Raw genomic sequence first — 21990 nt, forward strand, 5'->3', positions numbered from 1 at the left:
AAGGAAATTATTGTCCTTATTACAGTTATTAGGTAGTTACTCAAATTATAGCTTGAAAGGAATGCAGAGCATGGAAAACTCGGGATTAAATTATGCATTTGAACCTTAGGCCAGTTTTTACTGTAGAGACAGTTTGCTGCTAAAAGAGAAATTGTATGTCATTGAAATTAAATGCTTTTCTGGGGATGGAAGATTCCACTTTTTAATGAAATTACTGAGTGTGGTGTAGTGAAATGATTAAAATCTGTATTCCGGGAATGTGGCAGGGAAAAAAAATCAATAAGTGCTAGCACAGCTTTGCTGCTCAATGTGAATCCTGAGAATGAAATAAACTACTACAAAAATAATAATTAAAAACATATCAGCACATTAATTTATTTAGCATCAGTCTCCTGAGACATCATCTTCACTAATTTTTAGCATACATTTTACTATGTAATGAGCAGCCTTCTTTTCAGATATCCCTATTAGACAGGCAGTATTTCTGCCCTTCCCCCAGAGCTCCTGCATTGCAATCATTGTACTTGCACTTATTATGTTACAAATGACCGAGGTAAGGCTGACATTCTCAGTGCATGCAAAAAGACCTAGTCTGCCAAGCTTTTTTTTTCCTAATGAAGCAGCTTTGTGAAATCTCCCCATGTGTTAATACTAATGAAGATCCTCCAGCACAATTAAAATCACAGCCAGTGGCTGAAGAGGAAACATAAAACAATAGCATCTTTTAAGATACATCTATCTACAAATGTATAAAATATACATAGATGATCAAATTATTCTCCGATAGCTTAATTTTTACTTACTCTTCATCCTGAAAATTAAATTAGGCAATATTTAGTTATATGAACTTTGAGAGTTTCTTGTGTTCTGGAGGGAAAAAACGGTACCTCAGCGAACTTATAAAAAAAAGAAAAACGTATCTTCTTGGCTAACAAAGTGTTATCAAGATTAAGGCTTTCAAAAAAAATTGTTTTTTTTTAGGAATCTATAGGATGGGGTGCGGGAGGGAATGGGGCACCCATTACTACCAATAACTAAAGATTATTGTATCTTTAGTTTAACTTGATTGGTTGCAGGATTTGGGAATTGGGGTTGGGGGAGTGAAAGGGTAAAAACAGAGTTGGAAGAGATTCTGGGGATAGACACATAGCATATGACTGCGTGTGTAGTTTAAAGGAGCAAAGGGCTACCAGTCTTACTCATAACTTGATTTTTAAAAAGTGTTCAGTGCCTACAATTTGCTATGCTTTTTTCTGACCTCTCAGAAACTAGAAAAAAAGCTATCGAGATTAACTTTTACAGTGTGTGCATGTAACTTTAAAACAATTGACTATTTTAACGTCTTTTATTTAAATTTTATTTTAACTTAGTGCGTAAACATTACAGCCAGTTTAACTTGTTCGTAGAAAGGCAGTAGAATTTTACCCCGGGACCATCTTGCATCCTGCTTTTTGAGTTTTAACATCCGCGAAATCTCGGCATATTAATTTATTTGGTTTGTAGAATTCTGAGTTTAGGAACAAAAAAAAGTTTAGGTGGAGATGGTAGTTGACCTATGCTCCCTACTCTGTAGCTTTTGTTTTTAAAAAACTAAGTTTTAAGTCCCATTTTCTGTCCTGTCTTCTTTAAAAGCAAAGCAAAACATTTTAAGTTGCTTAACTTTTTCCTGGGACAAGGAACGGTGCAAACTCAAAGCTACAGTATTCTTGGAAAGAAGCAGCAACCCCCTCCCTTAGCTCCTTTAGGAGCTGATAGGTCATTTATTATTGGAACTGAAATGGTATAAACAATTCTCTCTCTTTTTTTCCCTTGTTAACAGCAACTTTCATTGTTAGAGAGAGGAGAGAGAGAGAAGCCTTGTTGGTTGACGTCACTTGGTTCATGAAGCCTTCGCCTAGAAGTGAAGCTGCTGAACAAACCTTGAGAAGAATCATCTCCTGCTTCAATCTGCTGCTGGATAGGAACTAATCAGAGAGAGAGAGGCGGAAGACGGAGAAGGAGGGAGTCGAGGGCTTTCCCGATCACAAATCTCACCTCCACTACAACTCTCTTTATACTTTTCTTGCAGAAATAATAATAGAAATAAGGAGGTGGTGGGGTTTCCAAAAATCTTAACCTTCAACCATCTGGGGAAAAGGCAAAAATCCCATCTACCGCAACTCTCAGTTCGAAAGTAAAGGTGAGTTTAAAATCTTCGGGCGTGAGGGGTGCGGGTGAGGATGTAAATTCCCAGTGTTACAAAGCTGGTGGAAACAGCAGCGGAGAAACTGCGCTCGGGCAAGCGGGGGACTCCGGAGTTGCTGCGTGGAGGCGCTCGCCCCGCCGCCCTCTCGCCCTCCGCCGCTGTTTACCCTCGCCGGTCGGTGCGGCTCTTTGTTGTGGTGGCCGGAAGGCTGGGGTGGTTCTCGGGGTCCCGAGTGGAGTTTGGGGGAGGAGGCCGCGGAGATGTGCCGTCCTGGGTGGGAGGTGGGGGGTGCGGCATCAGGAGAACGTAAACTTTATTCCTAGAAGCCGGTGCGGGACTTCGCTGGAGTAGGGCCGCGGGGTGTGCTCCCGGCCGGGCAGGCGCTGCCGCCGCGAGTCCGCCGCCTTTGTGCCGGCCGCCTTGGCTTCGCGTCTCCTTCCTCTTCCCCTTCGGCTTCCAGCGCTCGGTCGCGGCCAACAGTTTTGCTTCTTAAAAAACCACCTCTGTCAGCGTTGCGATGGCCGTTCCTACCCCGGAATATCCGCTGCTCCCCCACTCCCTGCCGGGGTAGTTTCTGGATCACCCCCCACCCCCGTCCGCCTCCTGCTGCCCTTTTTTGCCTCCGCCCCCTCTTCCCTCTCGGACTGATTAGCTGCGTCTGCCACCCCCACTCCCCGGCTCGGGCCTCTAGCTCTCCCGTGTGTAGCTGGAGGCTCTGAGTTTACTGAAGATGAGCGGGGGTGGGGGTGGGGCAGGTGGGATTGGGAAAAGATCTGGATACCTGGGAAGGTCTATGTCAGGACGCAGAAGGTTTGAGGAGCATTGCTTCTCATACAGTAAGGTCTGTGCCTTGGTCTCATCTTTTAGCAGTTCTTCCCCGGGAACGACCGCCAGCTCCCAACTCCTCTGCTTCCCTCTTTCAATCTTCTCGTTACCCCTCCCCCCCGCCCCCGTTCTCTTTCGCGACTCCCTCCCCTTTAAGTAGTTTCACGAACCCCAGAATTGGGATTTGGGAAGGGGAAGGAAGTGTTTGAAGAGTCAGAGCTGGGTCTGTTGTTTGGGAGATTTTCTCTTCTTTTCTTTCTCCCTCTGTATTTATCTTTTGTCTGTTGCTTCCTTATAAAGAGGGAAGCAGCTGCAGTCCTTGGCCGAGTTGTTGAAATTTATCCCTTTGTGTATATTACAATATCCTCCATTTTTTTCCCTGCCCTCTAAACAACAAGCGTTTCGCCATCTTGGGCAATTTTATTCCCAAGTCTCTTTTTTATTTTTGAGGAAAGGAAAGAAGCATTAGGAAGTGTGTCTGGATAAGGCTCAAAGTTTAGGGAATGTTCCGGGGGCCCAGTGACGTCATGTAAACTTTATGGAGAAATTTTCCCAAGAGTACATTTTTTGCTTAATTTTTCTCCTGTTGTATAGGATTGTGTAACTTACAGGTTACTGATAAGTTGTGTGGCTTATATTTGTGTTTTGCTCTCAAAATGAGTATATGAAGTCTGCGTATTGTATGTTTTGGTAACAGGTGGAAGATTTTGTGCAAAAAATGGTAAACTTTTGTGCGTCATTTGTTATTTACCTAGTTTTTGTGTATTTTTTTCAATTTAAAGGTTTCAACTGTTACCTGTAGTCAGTATATCCCTTTCTTACTTGTTCTACTCTCCCCTATGGATTTTTTGAAAATTAGCTTGGTTAATATTTATGTATGGTTATTTTAGATTATCTGGCTCCCCGTTTATAATAAAATGATGTGAGGTTTTTTTTTCTATTATTTAGATTTTGAAGAGAAATGACTATGGAAAATACCTTAAGATAATGGATACTTTTAAAATTTAGTAGCAGATATTAAGTCAAACATTTGAGTATTTAAGAGGCAGAATTGATTTTAAAAGATATAATCGCTAGCTATAAACTCTTTGTCAGCCATTATGAACAGATAAACAATAAAAACTAGCACTGTTTTAATTTGCTTGTCTAACATAGTTTTTCGCCTCACAAAAGTTGGTTTGGTCACATGACCAAACTTAATGATACACTGACTAGTATATAAATAAGAGGCACTGTAAATTGAATGGGAAAGTGGAATTCTGTCTCCTGTAGTCATTTTCAGTCAGCATATTTACGTCTCTTCTAACAAGGACATGAAACTGTCTGTATTTAATTTGCATTCTCTTTGTCTTCTGGGTTGAGGGAAAAACACTGACTACAATTAACTTAAAAAAAGCTAATAGAAACAATTCTGAATACATTGAAAAGATTTGTCTAACACACAAAAATTTATGTTCTATATGGTATGTTTTTATTTCTGTAGCAGTCTTCTTTGGTGTTATTTATCCAGGAATTTGCTTCATGTAATATGCTATATAGAAAGTTGAATGTCTGCCATTTATGTGAATTGTAGGTAGGTGAAAAATGTTTAAATAGTTAAAAGCACATAGAACAGATGGTTCTAAATTATACATGCAACAAAGGACTAGAAGATTTGGCAGATTATAAATGGCAAGCAACAGAGGATAAGCAGTTTAAGAAAATGGTAGTTAAGTACATTTGATGTCTCACACCTATTGTAAACACTGTACATATTATTGTCACTGTGCTGCATAATCAATAATTTGGACAACATTAAGACACTTGTATGGTTCAGATAGAAAAAAGTAATTTTTACAAGTATTTGAAACAAGTGGTTGAATTTAAAATTATTTTAAACCTATGATGATGATGAAGTTTGTTTTTTTTTTTTTTTTAGGAAATCAAATTGTATGCTTCAAAAATAAAAAGTTATTTATGAGAACTTAATATTGTGTTCTTACAATGATTGGAGAGAAATAGGAATGGGTACATATTTTAAAATCCAGATAATAGTAGCTTCACTGTTCTCACATTTTAAATTAGTGCCGAACTGTAGTACCATTTACTCTTGCAAACACTAATGAAAAAACACTTCTAAACTCTTCAGTCTTGAAAGTGCATTTATTGGAATACTGCTGGCATCATTTATGAAATACTTATTAAGTGAAGAAAGGATATATTTTAGTTTTAATTTTTGAGTTTTGTACATAACAGTATGATACTGATTTTACTTGAATATAGTTTATTTTGAATTTTTAGAATAGATGGATTCTTACGCAGTTTTTTCTTTCTAGAAGAGTCTCTGAGTAATTATATTTAGCATTTTCAAAAAATTTTGAATAGCTTAAAGTATTCAACTTCGTAGAAATTTGTTTTTATTTTTTATAAGCCATTCATTTAAAATGCACATAAGACTGTAATGGAAACCTTAGAATTTTAATTCTGTTGCCCTTTCTCCCATTTCTTTGTTTGCATGTTTATTATAGAACTGCAGTGTAAAGGAGCAGATGTTTTGCCAAACATCCTGATGTGTTGCTTTTTCTTATGGGAGTGCATAACTGTTCCTTCTGATGCATCAACTTGACAGCTGGTTGATTTCATGGAGCTGCTAAGAAGCCATTAGTGGTGTCATTGAATTGAAACAGAACAGTCACTCCCAGCTTGAACTGCAATTGTTAATGTCTTTGTTGCTACTTTTGTGTTACTATACAAGATGTAGGATATCTCAGTTGCATGAAAGTTCAGGATTTCTGTCTTATCTCCTTGAATTAGTGAAAGTATATTTTGGAACTTGATTACTTTTAGGTTTAAAGGTTTCTCAGAGAAGGGATTTTAAGTTATAGTTTCTGAGTAGAACTACCAAAAGAAGAAATATGATTTAGCACAAAGTAATATGGTGATTTTGACCCTTAAGAGGAGTTATGCCATCAAGTTTTAGTGATTATTAATATATTTGATTTCCTGGGGGATTAATTAAGTTACCTAGTTAGGTATTTTAAGAGTTTTTTTGGTTACATAAAATTAAGTATTTTGTACCATGAAGTTTTAAAAATACTGCTGCCCTGTTTAATAAATGTTAATCCATTTGGCCGTTTCTTTAAACTTTTGTTGTAGGAGGTAATCAGAAAAGAAAAGAAATAATTATTGGGGAAAGAGGCAGTTTTGTATTTAATTTTTCTTTATAATGAGGCTAGAATGTTATTTAAAAATTCATACAAACTATGATCTAAAATAATTTACTGTAGACATTCAATGATTTTTAAAAATTGAAATTATGTTTTATTGTTATAACTTTTATTGATAGTTTCAGCTATCATACTAAAATGTGTGATACTAAATATGTGATACTAAAATGGTGTGATACTAAATATGTGATACTAAAATGGTGTCATCCCATTGGTGCCTACACATATTCTACTTTTTCTAATTATTTGCATGGTGTTTTTTGGTGGTAGAGGAAATGGGAGGGAGAAAAGAGGAAGAATGAAAAGTGATAATCCCAACACAGAAAAACACATTTTAAAAAAATACATGTAAATAAGATTTAAGGATTTAAGGATGTAATATAGTTTATTACTATGTTAAGAGAATTTTTCTAGTCCCAGTGTTTATTGACTTTTAATTTGTAGGTCTTTAGGTGTATTAGGCATTTAAATAATTCTTCAAAGAGCATAACATTTGTAACACTTAAAATAGTTTGCCATTACAAAAATAAAATATGAAATTGATTAGAATATATAATTTGCTCAAAACTTCCTCTACAATATAAATTTTTAACACTTTTAATATGCCACTGATTCCAGAATTATGATATCCTGAAATCATGAGTTTATAGAGACACTTTCCTTTTAAATAGGTTGTACATTACTGTGACTAAAGCTAAGATTTATATTCAGGCATTATGCTTTCTCAACCCTTTTTATATAGTAGCCATACAACTCCTTAAAAAGAAAGTAATTCTATTACCTTTGACTATGACTCAATATTTAAGAAATGTATTTACTCATAACATATTTTTGTTGAGGTAGATATTCATATAAATCAAATTATGGTACATTGAATTGTGTATGAAATGTGAAAAATTTTTTTAAAGTACTCCTGGTGCTTAGTTTATTTTTAGAGATAATATAGTCTTAATTGTACTACACATAAACATCCTGTAGTTTAAGGAGAAATTTTCAGGCATCAGATTTCTTAAAGGAAGGTAATTCTCAATAGAAAGGTCATTTTAAAAGTTAAAACTTCGATTTACAGGTTTTTCTGTTGACCGTAGTAAGTATGAAATTATGGGTAATAAATATATTTAATTCATTTTCAACTACATATTGAGTTATAAAATATTAGCCACATCTTTATTGAAAACAGGAAAAGTAAATGAATATATATGACTTTTAAATGTTTTGAGTGCTATTTGATTTGTGGCAGTCATGATAGAGTTTGAAATGTAAAATATTTAAAAGTATGGATATTTACAAGTTAAATATTGAGTTTTTAACATTAATAGGGTTTTATAAGAGTATGAGGTGAAAATGTAGTTTTTATTCCACATAAAGTTTTACTATAATAAGGTAAGAGTATTTCAATTTGTTTTAAAAGGTAAAGTTAATTTTTAAAAATAGTTTTTATAATTTATAAAATTCAACTTGTACTTTGGCTTTTGAATGCGTTTCATTCAAATAAAAATTATTGCATATTGGGGATAATAATAATGACGGCAACATAGATATGAACCTTTACTAATTTTGTGTTGTGCACATGTGTGCATGGTATATAAGAAAAAGGAGCATTTGGTTTGAAGATAAATCTATTCTTGCATTGGTACTTCAGCTATGTGTAGACATAATTGTGTGTTTTTTCCTGTTTTCTCCTCTTAACACTTTTCCACAAACATGCACTCATTAATCAAAGACGGTGCACTCCTGCTGAGGGCAGAGAGGTTCATCAAATTGGCAGTCAGTTTGGTGTAAAGAACGGTGTACTGAAGCTCTTAACTCGCTAGGACATAAATAAATCTAAGGTCTTTGTATGCAAACCCTAGAGGTTAATACTGTATAATTCAATGTCCTGTCTTTGTTTTTATGATTGATGTTTTTAAATGTTTCAAGCTTGGTGAAAGTCTTCTAGTAGGTCAGGTCTGACAATCTGATTGGCTGTAGTAAGAAAGCATTAGGTTGTCAGAAGGACTTTGAGTATGCTGCAGAGATTTTGATTTTTTTTTTCCTACGAGATCATTGTCATATTGCCTGAGCTGTTATAGGAATGTACCAATGATTGACATTCCCTGCTGTGATAATGGACCTAGTGCATGAAATGCCAATAGTTTGGTCCTATTTGTTCAGAAGCTTACTGCTATTTGTATCCTTAACAGAGCTAACATGTAGAACAAGCAAAACTACTGGGATTTCTCTGTAGAAATAGTGCTGGGATTTGGCTTTAACATGAATTGGTTGCATATTCATAATTTAAGAACAGCTGGTTACAGCAAGCACATAGTCATTTGCAAGCTATTATAAACCATTCCACTCACATGGAGCCTGTGCTTGGTGATTTTTTTTTTTTTTTTTATTGATCTACCTGCATTTAAAATCTGGTCACTGCTGCTACAGAAGCTCTTCATTTTAGCTGTGTTTGCAACACAGAACAGGTTCAATTTTAAATATTTAATTTAAACTTAATGCTGAATAAAATGAAGAAGCATTGCAGGAAACAAGTGTAAAAGGTCATGTCTTACCTGTCATATAGTTAATCTTGGCCAGAACTGAACAAACAAACCTAGATTTTACAACTATTGTAATTTTTGGAATATGTGTTTTATTATTTTGTCCATAGATCAATAACAGGATTATCCTTGATTTGAAAATATTGCTAATAATATTTTAACAGTTATACATAGTTTTGGGAAACAACATTAACAGTAGATTGTGATTAATTAGTCTAAAACAATGTCATCTAATATGTAGAAAAGTAGTAGTATAATACTTTTAGCTTATGAGTGGTGGTGTAAAGCAAGATAGAAGGGAAAATTGACAGGACTTTATAATTGGATTAGAATAATGCTAATCCTAAAACTGTAGAGTTACTCTAGTTTTTTAGAAGGAATCTAATAAGGAGTCTCTTTTGCATTTTGAGTCACTTTTGGAATATTAAGCACAGGTAGGCTCTTACAGTATTTAGATGGTATTGGTAAGTTAGGACAGCTATAATAGTTTCCTGCATGTTGTCAGTAATAACTGTAAGGAAAGAGGAGAACACCTTTACATCTCAAGCTTTCAGTGAGAAGGGTGGGAGGAGAAAATGTTAAATGCTATTTCAGCTCTCCTTTTAGGAATCACAGGGAGCTGTGTTGATTTGTGTGTGTTAAAATAAGTGAATACCTGAGTGATTTATAATGATGCGTTTCCACACATGGTGTTAGGCTCACATGTGCATGTATGTGTTTGTCCCCACACTAGATGATAAAGTAGCTCTCAGCACTTCAAGGTTGAGTTCCAGTCCTAAGAGTGCATTTTACTCTTTCTTGGCTTCACAAATGGCTGGATAGGTTCGTAATATAACAGAATATATGGCCAAATTTAGTCTAGCTGATAGTAGGCTGTACTTTTTTAAAAAACAGTAAATCCAAAGGTTATTAAAGGATGATGCATTATGTTTTAGTTTTGAGTTGCATAGGATCATAACTGTAATTAGTTAACTTCCCATTATTTGAGATTACATCAGGCGTTTTGTAAATTATTTTATGTCCTCTTCTCTCCCTTTTGACTATTGTCCTTTCATTTATTTCTCTGTTCTTTAGCATCTCATCACAGAATAAAGGAAAGAAAATTCAAACAAATCTGGTTTTCCCTGCCTTCCCTACTTCTTGATGAAGAGGAGTTCTTAGTTTTTGACTAAAATGGAGGTTTAGGATTTTATTTGTCTGCCTTTTCTGGTTCTCATTACATAAATAATTATATTTAGAAAAGAAGAAGTGTGAGTTAATAGACTGAATTTTTATTTTTACTTTTTTTTTTTTTTTTTGGAGACAGGGTCTCACTCTGTTGCCCAGGCTGGAGTGCAGTGGCACGATTCCAGTTTACCTCAACCTCCTGAGCTCAAGTGATCTCCACTGCCTTAGTCTTCCAAGTAGCTGGGACTGCAGGCTTATGCCACCTTGCCTGGCTAATTTTTGTATTTTTGTAGAGATGGGGTTCTAGCACGTTTCCCAGGCTACTCTTGAACTCATGGACTCAAACGATCTGCCCACCTTGGCCTCTCAAAGTGCTGAGATTACAGGCATGAGCCACCACGCCTGGCCTGACTGAATTTTTCTATACTGTGTTAGTAACCCAGCAAAACAAAAAATTTAGTCATTGTTTGAAAAAGTGAAATGACTCAGTGACACCCACTAGAGGAGAATTGCACATATTTGATATACTTGTATTCTAGTATTAATAATAGGAAAAGGAGGAGGCATCTACCTTCATTCTTCAAGCTTTTATTGAATGCTCTCTCCAAGCATGCTCTGGAAGAGCTATGGATAACAATTTATGAAAGTACATAATAGGAGAGAGATGGCTTCTCGTTGGATTAATTAGAAAAGGCCCTTTGGTTTAGGTAGCATTGAACTAGATCAAGAACAATTAAATTTTGAATATTCACAGATCAGGAAGAAAAGATCCAAGAAAAGAAGGACTGCATAAGCCCATTATAGAACAAATGTAGAGCTAGAGCTCTATATTAGAGCCAGTCCATTTGACATCTGGGATGGTTCTGCCTTTTCAAGGTCACCCCAACCCATCCATGCCTCTTCCACTAGAAGGAAAAGAAAATGTCATGGGATCCTTCCTTTCCTCCATTGCTTTCAAAATTGGCTGCTTGGCTTTTTCTGGAGAAGATGGGTCAATCAGTTTCAAATCCTCCATTTCAATGATAGGCTTCTTTGTGGAGGCCGGGTTAAAACTGACAAAACCGCCCTTTCTGATCAGAGGTATTTAAATCTTCTGTTTTGAGATTAACTAGAATCCCTCCCTTTTCCTTGGTTCTTTTCCTATGCTTTTGTGAATAGTTTTTCTGGAAACCTAATGCATGATCACCCCTGCTAAGAACATTGAGTAGGCCGGGCGTGGTGGCTCACAGCACTTTCGAGGCCGAGGGGGGCAGATCGCAAGGTCAGGAGATCAAGACCATCATGGCTAATATGGTGAAACCCCGTCTCTACTAAAAATATAAAAAAGAATTAGCAGGGCACAGCGGTGGGCATCTGTAGTCCTAGCTACCCAGGAGGCTGAGGCAGGAGAATGGTGTGAACCCAGGACGTGGAGCTTGCAGTGAGCAGAGATTGCGCCACTGCTCTCCAGCCTGGGCGACAGATCAAGACTCCACCTCAAAAGAAAAAAAAAAAAAAAGAAAAAGAACATTGAGTGGAGAACAGAGGGTGATATATGTGTATCCCTTTTCTCCATGATGATGGCTATGGCTCAAAAAAACACTTTACTTCTTTTAGTTCCTTTGGATGAATGCAGAAGACAAGCAGACTGCTGGACTGCTAGTAACGGGCGTATCTGTAAAGACAAAAAGGAGGGCCGGGCGCGGTGGCTCATGCCTGTAATCCCAGCACTTTGGGAGACCGAGACAGGCAGAACATTTGAGGCCAGGAGTTTGAGACCAGCCTGGCCAACATGGTGAAACCCTGTCTCTACTGAAAATACAAAAATTATTTTTTTGAGGCACAGATTGCAGTGAGCCGAGATAGTGCCACTGTACTCCAGCTTGGGTGACAGAGTGAGACTCCATCTCAAAAAAAAAAAAGCACGATTTATAGCCCCTATTTTCATAACATCAATACTGGTTTTCACTAAAAATAGAAATCCCACTAAAAGAGTATGCAAAAGGAAAGATTTAAAAAATTTTCAAAACACAAATATATGAAAGATCTTTTACATAATGTCTTGGCCAAGGACAATAAATTTTAGTGGTTAGTCTTTTCCTAACTTCATTACTACTACGTCATAATAATGATGAAATTCATTATTACTGCATATTAATGAAATGTGTTTTATTTGCAGTATTGTGATGAACATTTACTTGCAAGAGATTTGTCATAAGAAAACCTTAAAACTTTTATGTAACCATTTTTTATCTTGTACAAGGATAAGTTTTGAGGTAAATTAAAGATGGAAAACAGTGGAATAAAAGTTATCTAGTGTCTAAGTTTAGTTCGAAGCCATACTTACTATCTTTTCTGGTTTCTATGATGACATGGTTGTTGATACATGCTTCTGATCTTTGGGTAATGTCTTGCTGTTAACATAAACCATTGTGATGACATAAGCAGCACCAAAACCTGTCTTCAACATTTGAAAAAATCAGGAGCAGCCTGTATGTAAGTCACAAAATGACCTTTTCTTCCTCTCTGGGTTGTTAGTGCAGCATGCTAAAAAAAAACAGGGTCTGCAAGACAACAGTAACTGACAGAGGTGTGGGTCAAATCTCTTTATTTTAAAAGAGGAGTTACTTTGGAGCCAAAGTTAAGTGTTCTTAGGGTTTGGGCAGAAACAACAAAAAAGGAGACAATTTTAAATAAGATTTCTAAATGCAGTCAGAGTGGAGCATTGTTAGGTAATCAAATCCTCTTGGAACATATCAAGATTATGTCCATAGTGGTGTAAGTATTTTAGCATTAAATTTCTGTGCCTTGTCATTAATATTTTCTGCGACTTGTTGGGAAAATAACTTATCTGTAGTCATGCCTTGGGGATTTGAAGTAAAAAGTTGAAGGGTTAGGGAAGGGCAGTGTAAATAGTAAACACTTGATCCAGGAAGAGAACATGTAATAACTTTGGACAGTTAGATAAAAGTTGTCTTTGCCCTTTCCCCTGCAGAAAGCCTGTTCGTAGGCACACTTGCCAAAACTCACAAAAGAGAAGAATTGTTTTAAAAAACGTGAAAATGTTTTTGTACTATGTGTGAAATGGGAAGGTAGGAATAAGGCATGCCTGGGAAGAAAAGCTAAATTGAATGTGACCAGAATTTTACTGTTTTTAAATTTTCATTATTATTAATTTTTTAGAGACAGGATCTTGCTCTGTTGCCCAGACTGGACTGAACTGGGCACAAGAGATCCTCCCATCTTAGCCTCCTGAGTAGCTGGGACTACAGGCATGCACCACTCGGCCTAGCTGTTTTTTTTTTTTTTTTTATATAATGAAGTGTTCTATGATGTAGTACCTTGAATTTGACCTTTTGCATTTTAATATGAAACACCTTTTGTGAAATAGATTATTTTTGCAAATATTTTATTTGTTCCAAGTAGCATTTAATATATTGCAGGTACCAACTAAAGTAATTACATGTACATGGGTAAAAATACATGTTTGTTTCTATATTTACAATCTCAGCACTTTAAAAGTGAGCTAAAAATAATCCTACAGCTACCCATGGAAATAAATAAAAATCATCGAGCCAGGCGCAGTGCCTCACACCTGTAATCCTGGCACTTTGGGAGGCCAAAATGGGAGGATCACTTGAGGCTAGGAGTTCAAGAGCAGCCTGGTCAACATAGCAAGATCTTGTCTCTACACCAAATTAAAAAAACAAATACAAAAACCAGCTGGGTGTGGTGGCATGCACCCGTAGTCCTAGCAACTTGGGAGGCTGAGGTGGAAGGATTGCTGGAACCCAGGAGCTCAAGGCTGCAGTGAGGTATTATTGCATTCTCCAGCCCGAGTAACAGAGTGAGATCCTGTCTCTGTTTCTGTCTCTGTCTCTCTGTCTGTCTCTCTGTTTCTCTCTCTCTCCTCCCCCACCCCCCATCCTATCTCTCTGTCACACACACACACACACACACACACACACACACACACGCAATATATTGTCAGTTCTGTAGATTTTTTTTTTCTTTTTTTGAGAGCAAGTCTTGCTCTGTCACCCAGGCTGGAGTGTAGTGGCATGATCTCGGCTCACTGCAAGCTCTGCCTCCCAAATTCACGCCATTCTCCTGCCTTAGCCTCCCCAGTAGCTGGGACCACAGGCCCCCGCCACCACGCCCGGCTAATTTTTTTGTATTTTTAGTAGAGACGGGGTTTCCCCACGTTGGCCAGGATGGTCTCCATCTCCTGACCTCGCGATCCGCCCACCTCGGCCTCCCAGAGTGCTGGGATTACAGGCATGAGCCACCATGCCTGGCAGTTTTTTAGATTTAAAAGTAATTTTCCTACTTTTAAGCTGAAAAATGCCCTCCTCACCAAACTTTTTATAGTTATTTCTCATATTTTTAATGTTATTGACATTTAATGATTTTGCATTCCTTTCTGCTAGTAAAACTGTCCTTTTATGCTCATAATTAAGGCCCAACTTCCCATCGACACTTACCTATACCGTATTTTCATGTTATATTGCATTCTCTAAAACTTCCGTTATAAGGAATGTTGAGTTAGATAACTAAAGGTCAGTTTTTTAAAGCATTGTCATGTTTTGGTTGTAATTTTGTTTTAACCTCTTGTGATAGGAATCTTTCAAAAAAATACCAATTTTATTAAATATATTGAGAGTATTCAAACTGCTTTGTTTGATAAGGCAGGCTTATGCTGGTAAGTAACTCTATTACATTTTAGATGCCTAAATTAAAACTATTTGAGTATCAAAATATTTTACTCTATAAATATGTACAATTATTATGTGTCAATTGAAAATAGCTGGGCATGGTGACTCACACCTGTAATTCCAGCTACTCGGGAGGCTGAAGTGGAAACATCACTAGAGGCCAGGAGTGTGAGACCAGCCAGAGCAACATAGTAAGACTCCCATCTCTAAAAATAAAATAAAATTAAAAATACACATATAAGAAAGGGAAAAAAACTACTTGAGAATATAACTTGGAATTAAAAAAATAAATTCCCATATCATATTTGTGTCATTTGCTTCTTTATGATAAAAGGGTATATGCAGCTGTACAACTTGCCAGTTACTTATTCCTTCTTACAGTTAATCATATTCATTGTCCTTTGACTTTTCTTCTTTAAAAGTGTATTTCTTCACTATAAAATATTAATAAAAGTTTTAAAAAACAGAAAAGCATTAAGATAAAAATTTCAAATGTTCACAATTCTATTATTCACAGGCTACTGTATGCGTTATTAGTTTGTTTTATGTTGAAATGAAATATTTACTGAAATGAAAGTGTTCATTAATGAAACAGCAGGTTGGTGTCGTGAACCTATCCCTGCAAAAGATGAGAATGACAGGAGTGGGCATAGAGTGAAATGCTTCTGTGGTATTACCTAAGAAAGAACTAAAATAATCCACTGGATTAAGTGACAAGGACATTAGTGACCTTGGCATTAATAGTTTCAGTGGAGTGGTTTGGATTAAAGCTATAGAAATGGAAACATGTTTAAATAGTTGTGGGGTATTTTTTTGTTTTTTGTTTTTTTTGTAAGGAGCAGGAAAAGAAATTGGGTAGTTTCTGGGAAGGAAATATAGGAAGATGTTTTTTGTTTTTTGTTTTTTTTAAACCGGGGACTGAAGATATAGGGGCAGAGGATATAATTCAGAGATTCTGTGAGAAATGGGAAGAAATGGGTTCCAGACCCATGTTAGACTGATTATCATGAACTGGAATGAGGGATACTCTTTTATTGTAACTAGAGGGAAAGAAAAAATGTGGGAATGCATAGTAGTGAAATTGGAGCTTGAGGAAAGAAATTTCAGAGAGTTCTAGTTCCAAATGTTAGCACTTCTTTTAACAGAAATGCCTCCTTATGGCATTTTAAATAAAACAAGTTTTAATTTCCATTTTTAAAATGTAAATTTATGTATTTTTACAAAATGGCTATTACGTAGTTTTTGCATTCTACATTGTTTATTAGCTCTTTATTAGTTATATGGATTATATCATGAGCATTTTTTTGTCATTAAGTATTTTAAAAGACTGTGTAATAATTTATCCAATCTTAGGACATTTAAGTTTTTTTGTTTTTGTTTTTGTTTTTTATGAGAAGGAGTCTCGCTCTGTTGCCTAGGCTGGAGTATAGTGGCACAATCTCGGCTCACTGCAACCTCCGCCTCCCAGGTTCGAGCAATTCCCCTGCCTCAGCCTCGTGAGTAGCTGGGACTACAGGCACATGCCACCACGCCCAGCTAATTTTTGTATTTTTATTAGACATTGTGTTTCACTATATTGTCCTGGCTGGTCTTGAACTCCCAGCCTCAAGCAGTCCACCCTCCTTAGCCTTCCAAAGTGTTGGGATTATAGTTGTGAGCCACCATGCCTAGCCTCACTATATGTTGTTATATGATGGAATGAAATAACATCAAACATCCCTCAGCTTTTTTTATTCTAAGTTATTTCTGTAGGATTCATTCTTAGCGATTGAATTGCTAGATCAAAGAATATGAGTATTTTATATATAGTGGTATTCTGGAAAATATTAACTGGTTTGTATATGTGGCAAAGAGAGCCTTGATTTGTAGTGTCTACTCTTTTCCTGTGTAAATACTGCCACCATGGCCTGTTTCAATCCTACAACTTAATGCAACTGAACAAAGTTGAGAAATGTAGTTGTACAATCATTATATAGTATTTTCATCATAATCATACTATAGATGTAAAATAACTTCCTACAGCATAAATAATAAAATGTAAAATAATTAGGAAGTGATGTTTTGAGTGTTTATTACCCTATTATAATTTATTGACTGTAAGTTTATATAATTTATTTAATAATGATTGTTTTTAACAACTAGATTGCAAGAATTCCCAAGAATTAACAGTTGACTCTTGTGAGCCACTATGAGCAAACTCTAGCATGCCAATGCTAGGTTATCTTTTTTAGTTCTCCTCTTCCTGTTTCTTACTCCCATTTCTGATATGTATGGTGGAATTTTTTACTGCTAGATTGTTGTTTCCAATATAGCGATAAATATGGGTGTAGAAGACCAGTGTATCATTTTTTTCACTTATGGCTCCTAGGTTTATCTTGCTTTAAACTGAAATCTTTATGTATGATGGAGTCTGTTTAAGTGAAAGAAGTGAAGCTTAGATTCCCAACTTATTTTTTTTCCAAAAGAGTTCAGTTTTCCCCAAAACATCCTACTGGCTGTTGATTGAATTATTCAACTCTTATGGTTTTTAATAATTTTTCAGTTGATTTTCTAGGGTTTTCTAGATATATAATCATATACAAATAAAGGTAATTTTTCTACCTTCAGTATTTGTAACTTTATTGTATAAAGAATGAAATTAAGCTGACTACTATTTGTAATGTATTGGTAACATTGGGCACTGTTATCTTTTCCTGACTTTGGAAATGATTCTAGTACTTAGTCTTTTTTTATGGTATTACCTTTTGGTTTGTTATACGTGTTTTTAAAGATCATGTTAAGCAAGCATGCATCTATTTCTATCTTGGTTTTTTTTTTTTTTTTTTTTTTGAGACAGAGTTTCGCTCCTGTTGCCCAGGCTGGAGTACAATGGCACAATCTCTGCTCACCGCAACCTCTGCCTCCCAGGTTCAGGTGATTCTCCTGCCTCAGCCTCCGGAGTAGCTGGAATTACAGGCACCTGCCACCACACCTGGCTAATTTTTGTATTTTTTGTAGAGACGGAGTTTTACCATGTTGGCCAGGCTGGTCTTGAACTCCTGATCTCGTGATCCACCCGCCTCGGCCTCCCAAAGTGCTCGGACTACAGGTGTAAGCCACTGTGCCCAGCCTTTTTTTTTTTTTTTCTTCTTTTGAGACAGGGTCTCACTCTGTCACCCATTCTGGAGTGCAGTGGCACAGTCTCGGCTTACTGAAGCCTTGACCTCCCGGGTGCAAGTGATACTGCAGACTTTTTAAATCAGGAAAGGAAGTTGAATTTTATTAAATGCTTGGGAAACATGGTAATGCTTTTTTACCTCAGTGTTGTTGAAGGGTTTTTTTTTTTTTGTTCCTTGTTTTATGATTTGTGCTACAGGTATAGATGTTGATCATTTTAAATATTTGGAATAAGGGGCAAGAAGAGCTAGGCAACAGGAAGTATAGTTTCCATATGTTTTTTCCTAGAACTTTTTCTCTGAGTCTGTTGAGATCTTTGCTGTTGTTCTGTATGTGAGGGTGGAACTCTGATTTTAGCAGTTTCCCTGCTTTAAGGAGAACTTGGCACACCTGAAGATGTGAGTGGGAGGAGGGAGAGAATGACTCTCTGTAATCCTGTGGATTCTGAGTTTTGTATGATGAGTCAGAGCTTTTGTCTGCTTAGTCAGATTTGATCCTCACCTTCAAAGCTGTCTCCTGAACCCTAATGAAAGGTTGAGAAAAATAAAGACGATGAGGCCAAAAAAGTAGCTCTATTATTTTCTGCTCTGCGAACATGTGTCCCAAGATCTGTGATTCTCCACTTCTCTTTATAGGCCCCCCATGATTCTAAACATCAGCTATGAAAGTTATGCGTTAGGACGTTTCTGAATATTCTCTTACTTACTAAATTGTGAACTTTGCCCTCTTAGGGCATATGCTTATAGAATCAGTGTTATTAAAATGGTACTGGTATTTTCCTCGGTTCCCACACTAATTTTGGTCCTTTTTGCCCTGTTTGGTGGATTTCGGGACAGGATCATGTGAATGTATGTTATTCAGATTTTAAAGGCTCTTTTCACATATCCACAAAAATCCCCCTCAGAAGAATTAGTGTCATTTTATATACTCTTGCAATTGGAAGTTGAGAATATTTTTTCATTTTTTTAAACAATGGGAATATTATTATTTTAATTTACATATTCTTGATTGTTATGGATAATCATATATGCCTCAATTTGTTAGGGAATTATATTTGTTTCTGAATTATTTGGCAGGAATGGTTCTGGTAAGATTTTTGGAGCAATGTGATCATATAATTATCTTAAAGATTTTTCTTGATCCCCCCCAAAAGGCTGGTCTCATTATGAGGTATGGCTTGTTTACATAGGTGTGCAAAAATATTAATTAACCATATAGGCTTCCTTGAGTTAACTTGTGCATATCTTGAGCCTATGCACTATGTACAACTACTAAAGCTACAAAATTAACTTTGTAACTTTTTCTAAGGAATCTGAGCTAGGACATTTAAAAATTACTGATGTTTCCTCTACTCAGGCTAGAAAGCAAGCCTGGGACATTCTACCAGATTTTACCTACTATAGTACCCCCAACTATCCCTCAGATTTCTTTTTTTTTATTTTAATTTTTTTTTGAGGTGGAGTCTCGCTCTGTTGCCCAGGCTGGAGTACAGTGGCGCAATCTCGGCTCACTGCAAACTCCGCCTCTCGAGTTCACGCCATTCTCCTGCCTTTGCCTCCCGAGTAGCTGGGACTACAGGCTCCCGCTACCACGCCTGGCTAATTTTTTGTATTTTTAGTAGAGATGGGGTTTCACCGTGTTAGCCAGGATGGCCTTGATCTGCTGACCTTGTGATCCGCCCGCCTCGGCCTCCCAAAGTGCTGGGATTACAGGTGTGAGCCACCGTGCGTGGCCCCAGATTTCTTTTTTTTATTTTTATTTTTTTGAGACAGAGTTTCCCTCTTGTTGCCCAGGCTGGAGTGCAATGGCGCAATCTCGGCTCATGGCAACGTCCACCTCCTAGGTTCAAGCGATTCTCCTGCCTCAGCCTCCCAAGTAGCTGGATTTACAGGCATGAGCCACCACCCTGCTAAATTTGTATTTTTAGTAGAGATGGGGTTTCTCCATGTTGGTCAGGCTGGTCTCAAACTCCTGGCCTCAGGTAATCCACCTGTCTCAGCCTCGCAACATGATGGGATTACAGGCTTGAGCCACCATGCTCGGCAGTCCCTCAGATTTCTTAAGTTTGTGGCCTGCCAGGAAGTGATCTTCCTTATCACTTAAAAGGCTGAGCCCCTGTAAGACAGGGACCAGGCTAGTTTTCTAGGGAGGGCTCGTAAAGTCGACATTAGTTCCTTAAAAGTAACTTGTTATACCTGTTTAAGTGAGCATAGTTCTCAAATATGACACTTTAGGTAAAATGTCAGTTGCTCAATAGGTTGAGTAGCTGGGATTACAGGCGTGTGCCACCAAGACCAGCTAATTTTTTGTATTTTTAGTAGAGACGGGGTTTCACCATGTTGGCCAGGCTGGTCCTTAAGTGATCCTCCCTCCCTGGCCTCCCAAACTGCTAGAATTACAGGCATGAGCCACCATATTCGGTTAACAGCTATATTTTATTTTTTATTTATTTTTGAGACAGAGTCTCACTTTTGCCACCACACCCAGTTAACAGCTATATTTTTTTTATTTATTTATTTATTTATTTATTTATTTATTTATGTGACAGAGTCTAACTCTTGTCACCCGGCTGGAATGCAGTGGCTCAGTCTTGGCTCACTGCAAGCTCTGCCTCCTGGGTTCAATTCTCCTCCCTCAGCCTCCCAAGTAGCTGAGATTACAGATGCCTGGCTAATTTTTGTATTTTTAATAGAGACAGGGCTTCACCATGTTGGCCAGGCTGGTCTGTTTTACCAGGCTGGTCTCAAACTCCTGACCTTGTAATCCACCCACCTCGGCTTCCCAAAGTGTTGGGATTACAGGTCTGAGCCACCACACCCGCCCATAATTATTTCTTGAGTTTTCGATCAGTATTTCCTCCGAAAGTAAAATTATAATGGACAGTAAAGACATTGATACATTCCCAGGGATTTCTCATAAAACATAAGTTTTCTGAAATATTTGTACTAATAACACATTATCTATATAATATTAACCTAGGAAAAGCTAAATATCTCTCTTGATTTCACACTTTTCCCATGCAGTTCTTGTGAGAGTAACATATCAAGTACACCCAGTTCTTTCCAGCAGCTCTTTTTCTATGAAGTGAAAGAGTAAGTCGGCCAGGTGCAGTGGCTCACGCCTGTTGTCGGAGCACTTTAGGAGGCTGAGGCAGGCGGATCACAAGGTCAGGAGTTCAAGACCAGCCTGGCCAATGTGGTGAAACCTTGTCTCTACAAAAACGAGCTGGGCGTAGTGGTGGGCACCTGTAATGCCAGCTACTCAGGAGACTGAGACAGGAGAATCGCTTGAACCAGGGAGGCAGAGATTGCAGTGAGCGGAGATCGTGCCATTGCACTCCAGCCTAGGCGACACAGCAAGACTCCGTCTCAGAAAAAAAAAAAAAAAAATAGGTCTATGTGGTCTTATTGAGGCACACTGGGAAATCTTAAAGATAGTTTGGTGTATTTAGTGTATTGTGAAAGTTTTATTTTATTTTTCTATATTTAGGATCTGACTGGGGGAACACAAATAGAGAGTTGTTAGGATATTTGGGGTTTGAGTGAGATAGAGTCGTGGCTGCCTGAGAAACAAGCTTTGGTTACTTATTTAATCAGAGTAACAATAAAACATAGACAGGAAAGCCTGGCTGGACGAGGTGGCTCACTCCTGTAATCCCATTACTTTGGGAGGCCAAGGCGGGCGGATCACCTGAGGGTATGGTGACACATGCCTGAAATCCCAGCTACTTGGGATGCTGAGGCGGGAGAATCGCTTGAACCTGTAAGGCGAAGGTTGCAGTGAGCTGACTTGCGTCGCTGCACTCCACTGGGCAATGGAGCAAGACTCCATCTCCAAAAAAATTTAAAAAGGTAAGACCTTACCTCTTTCATACCTGAGGAGGAACCTATTCATTTTTTTTCCCTTTAGATGATCAAGGACATCATGAACTCAACCTAAGCACAGAAAATTATTCTGTTAGAATACAGGATTTCTGCTATTTAGGTACTTTACACAGAAGGTATAGAATAGCCTTTCACATTGAAGATGAAGGAATTAACTGGTATTCTAAGGAAGCAAGTCCATCAATGTTGAGTGAAATTTTCTAAAATTTAAAATATTTCGAACATTTTAAATACTCAAATGAATTAGCAAGAAAAAAAAACAGTCCCATCAAAAAGTGGGCTAAGGACATGAATAGACAATTCTCAAAAGAAGATATACAAATGGCCAACAAACAAGAA

The 21990-nt window shown here is 37.3% G+C and overlaps 1 protein-coding gene and 1 long non-coding RNA gene across 2 annotated transcripts in view; one reads left to right on the top strand and one right to left on the bottom strand.

Annotated features, from left to right (window-relative positions):
- The window catches only part of BAZ2B (bromodomain adjacent to zinc finger domain, 2B), a 423086-nt gene that overhangs the window by 92149 nt on the left and 308947 nt on the right, over window positions 1-21990 (top strand). The window contains exon 4 of the mRNA XM_011991581.1: window positions 1820-2179. The gene's annotated coding sequence lies outside the window, so the exon portion shown is untranslated. The remainder of the gene's footprint in view (window positions 1-1819; window positions 2180-21990) is intronic.
- LOC105547845 lies at window positions 1332-3122 on the bottom strand. The gene is made up of 2 exons (XR_001007288.1): window positions 2967-3122; window positions 1332-2673 (listed from the first exon to the last, which is right to left on the bottom strand). It is a non-coding gene; the product is annotated as an uncharacterized LOC105547845 (long non-coding RNA).

Source organism: Mandrillus leucophaeus, unplaced genomic scaffold (genome assembly GCF_000951045.1).
Source record: "Mandrillus leucophaeus isolate KB7577 unplaced genomic scaffold, Mleu.le_1.0 Scaffold110, whole genome shotgun sequence".
In the NCBI taxonomy this organism is placed as follows: domain Eukaryota; kingdom Metazoa; phylum Chordata; class Mammalia; order Primates; family Cercopithecidae; genus Mandrillus; species Mandrillus leucophaeus.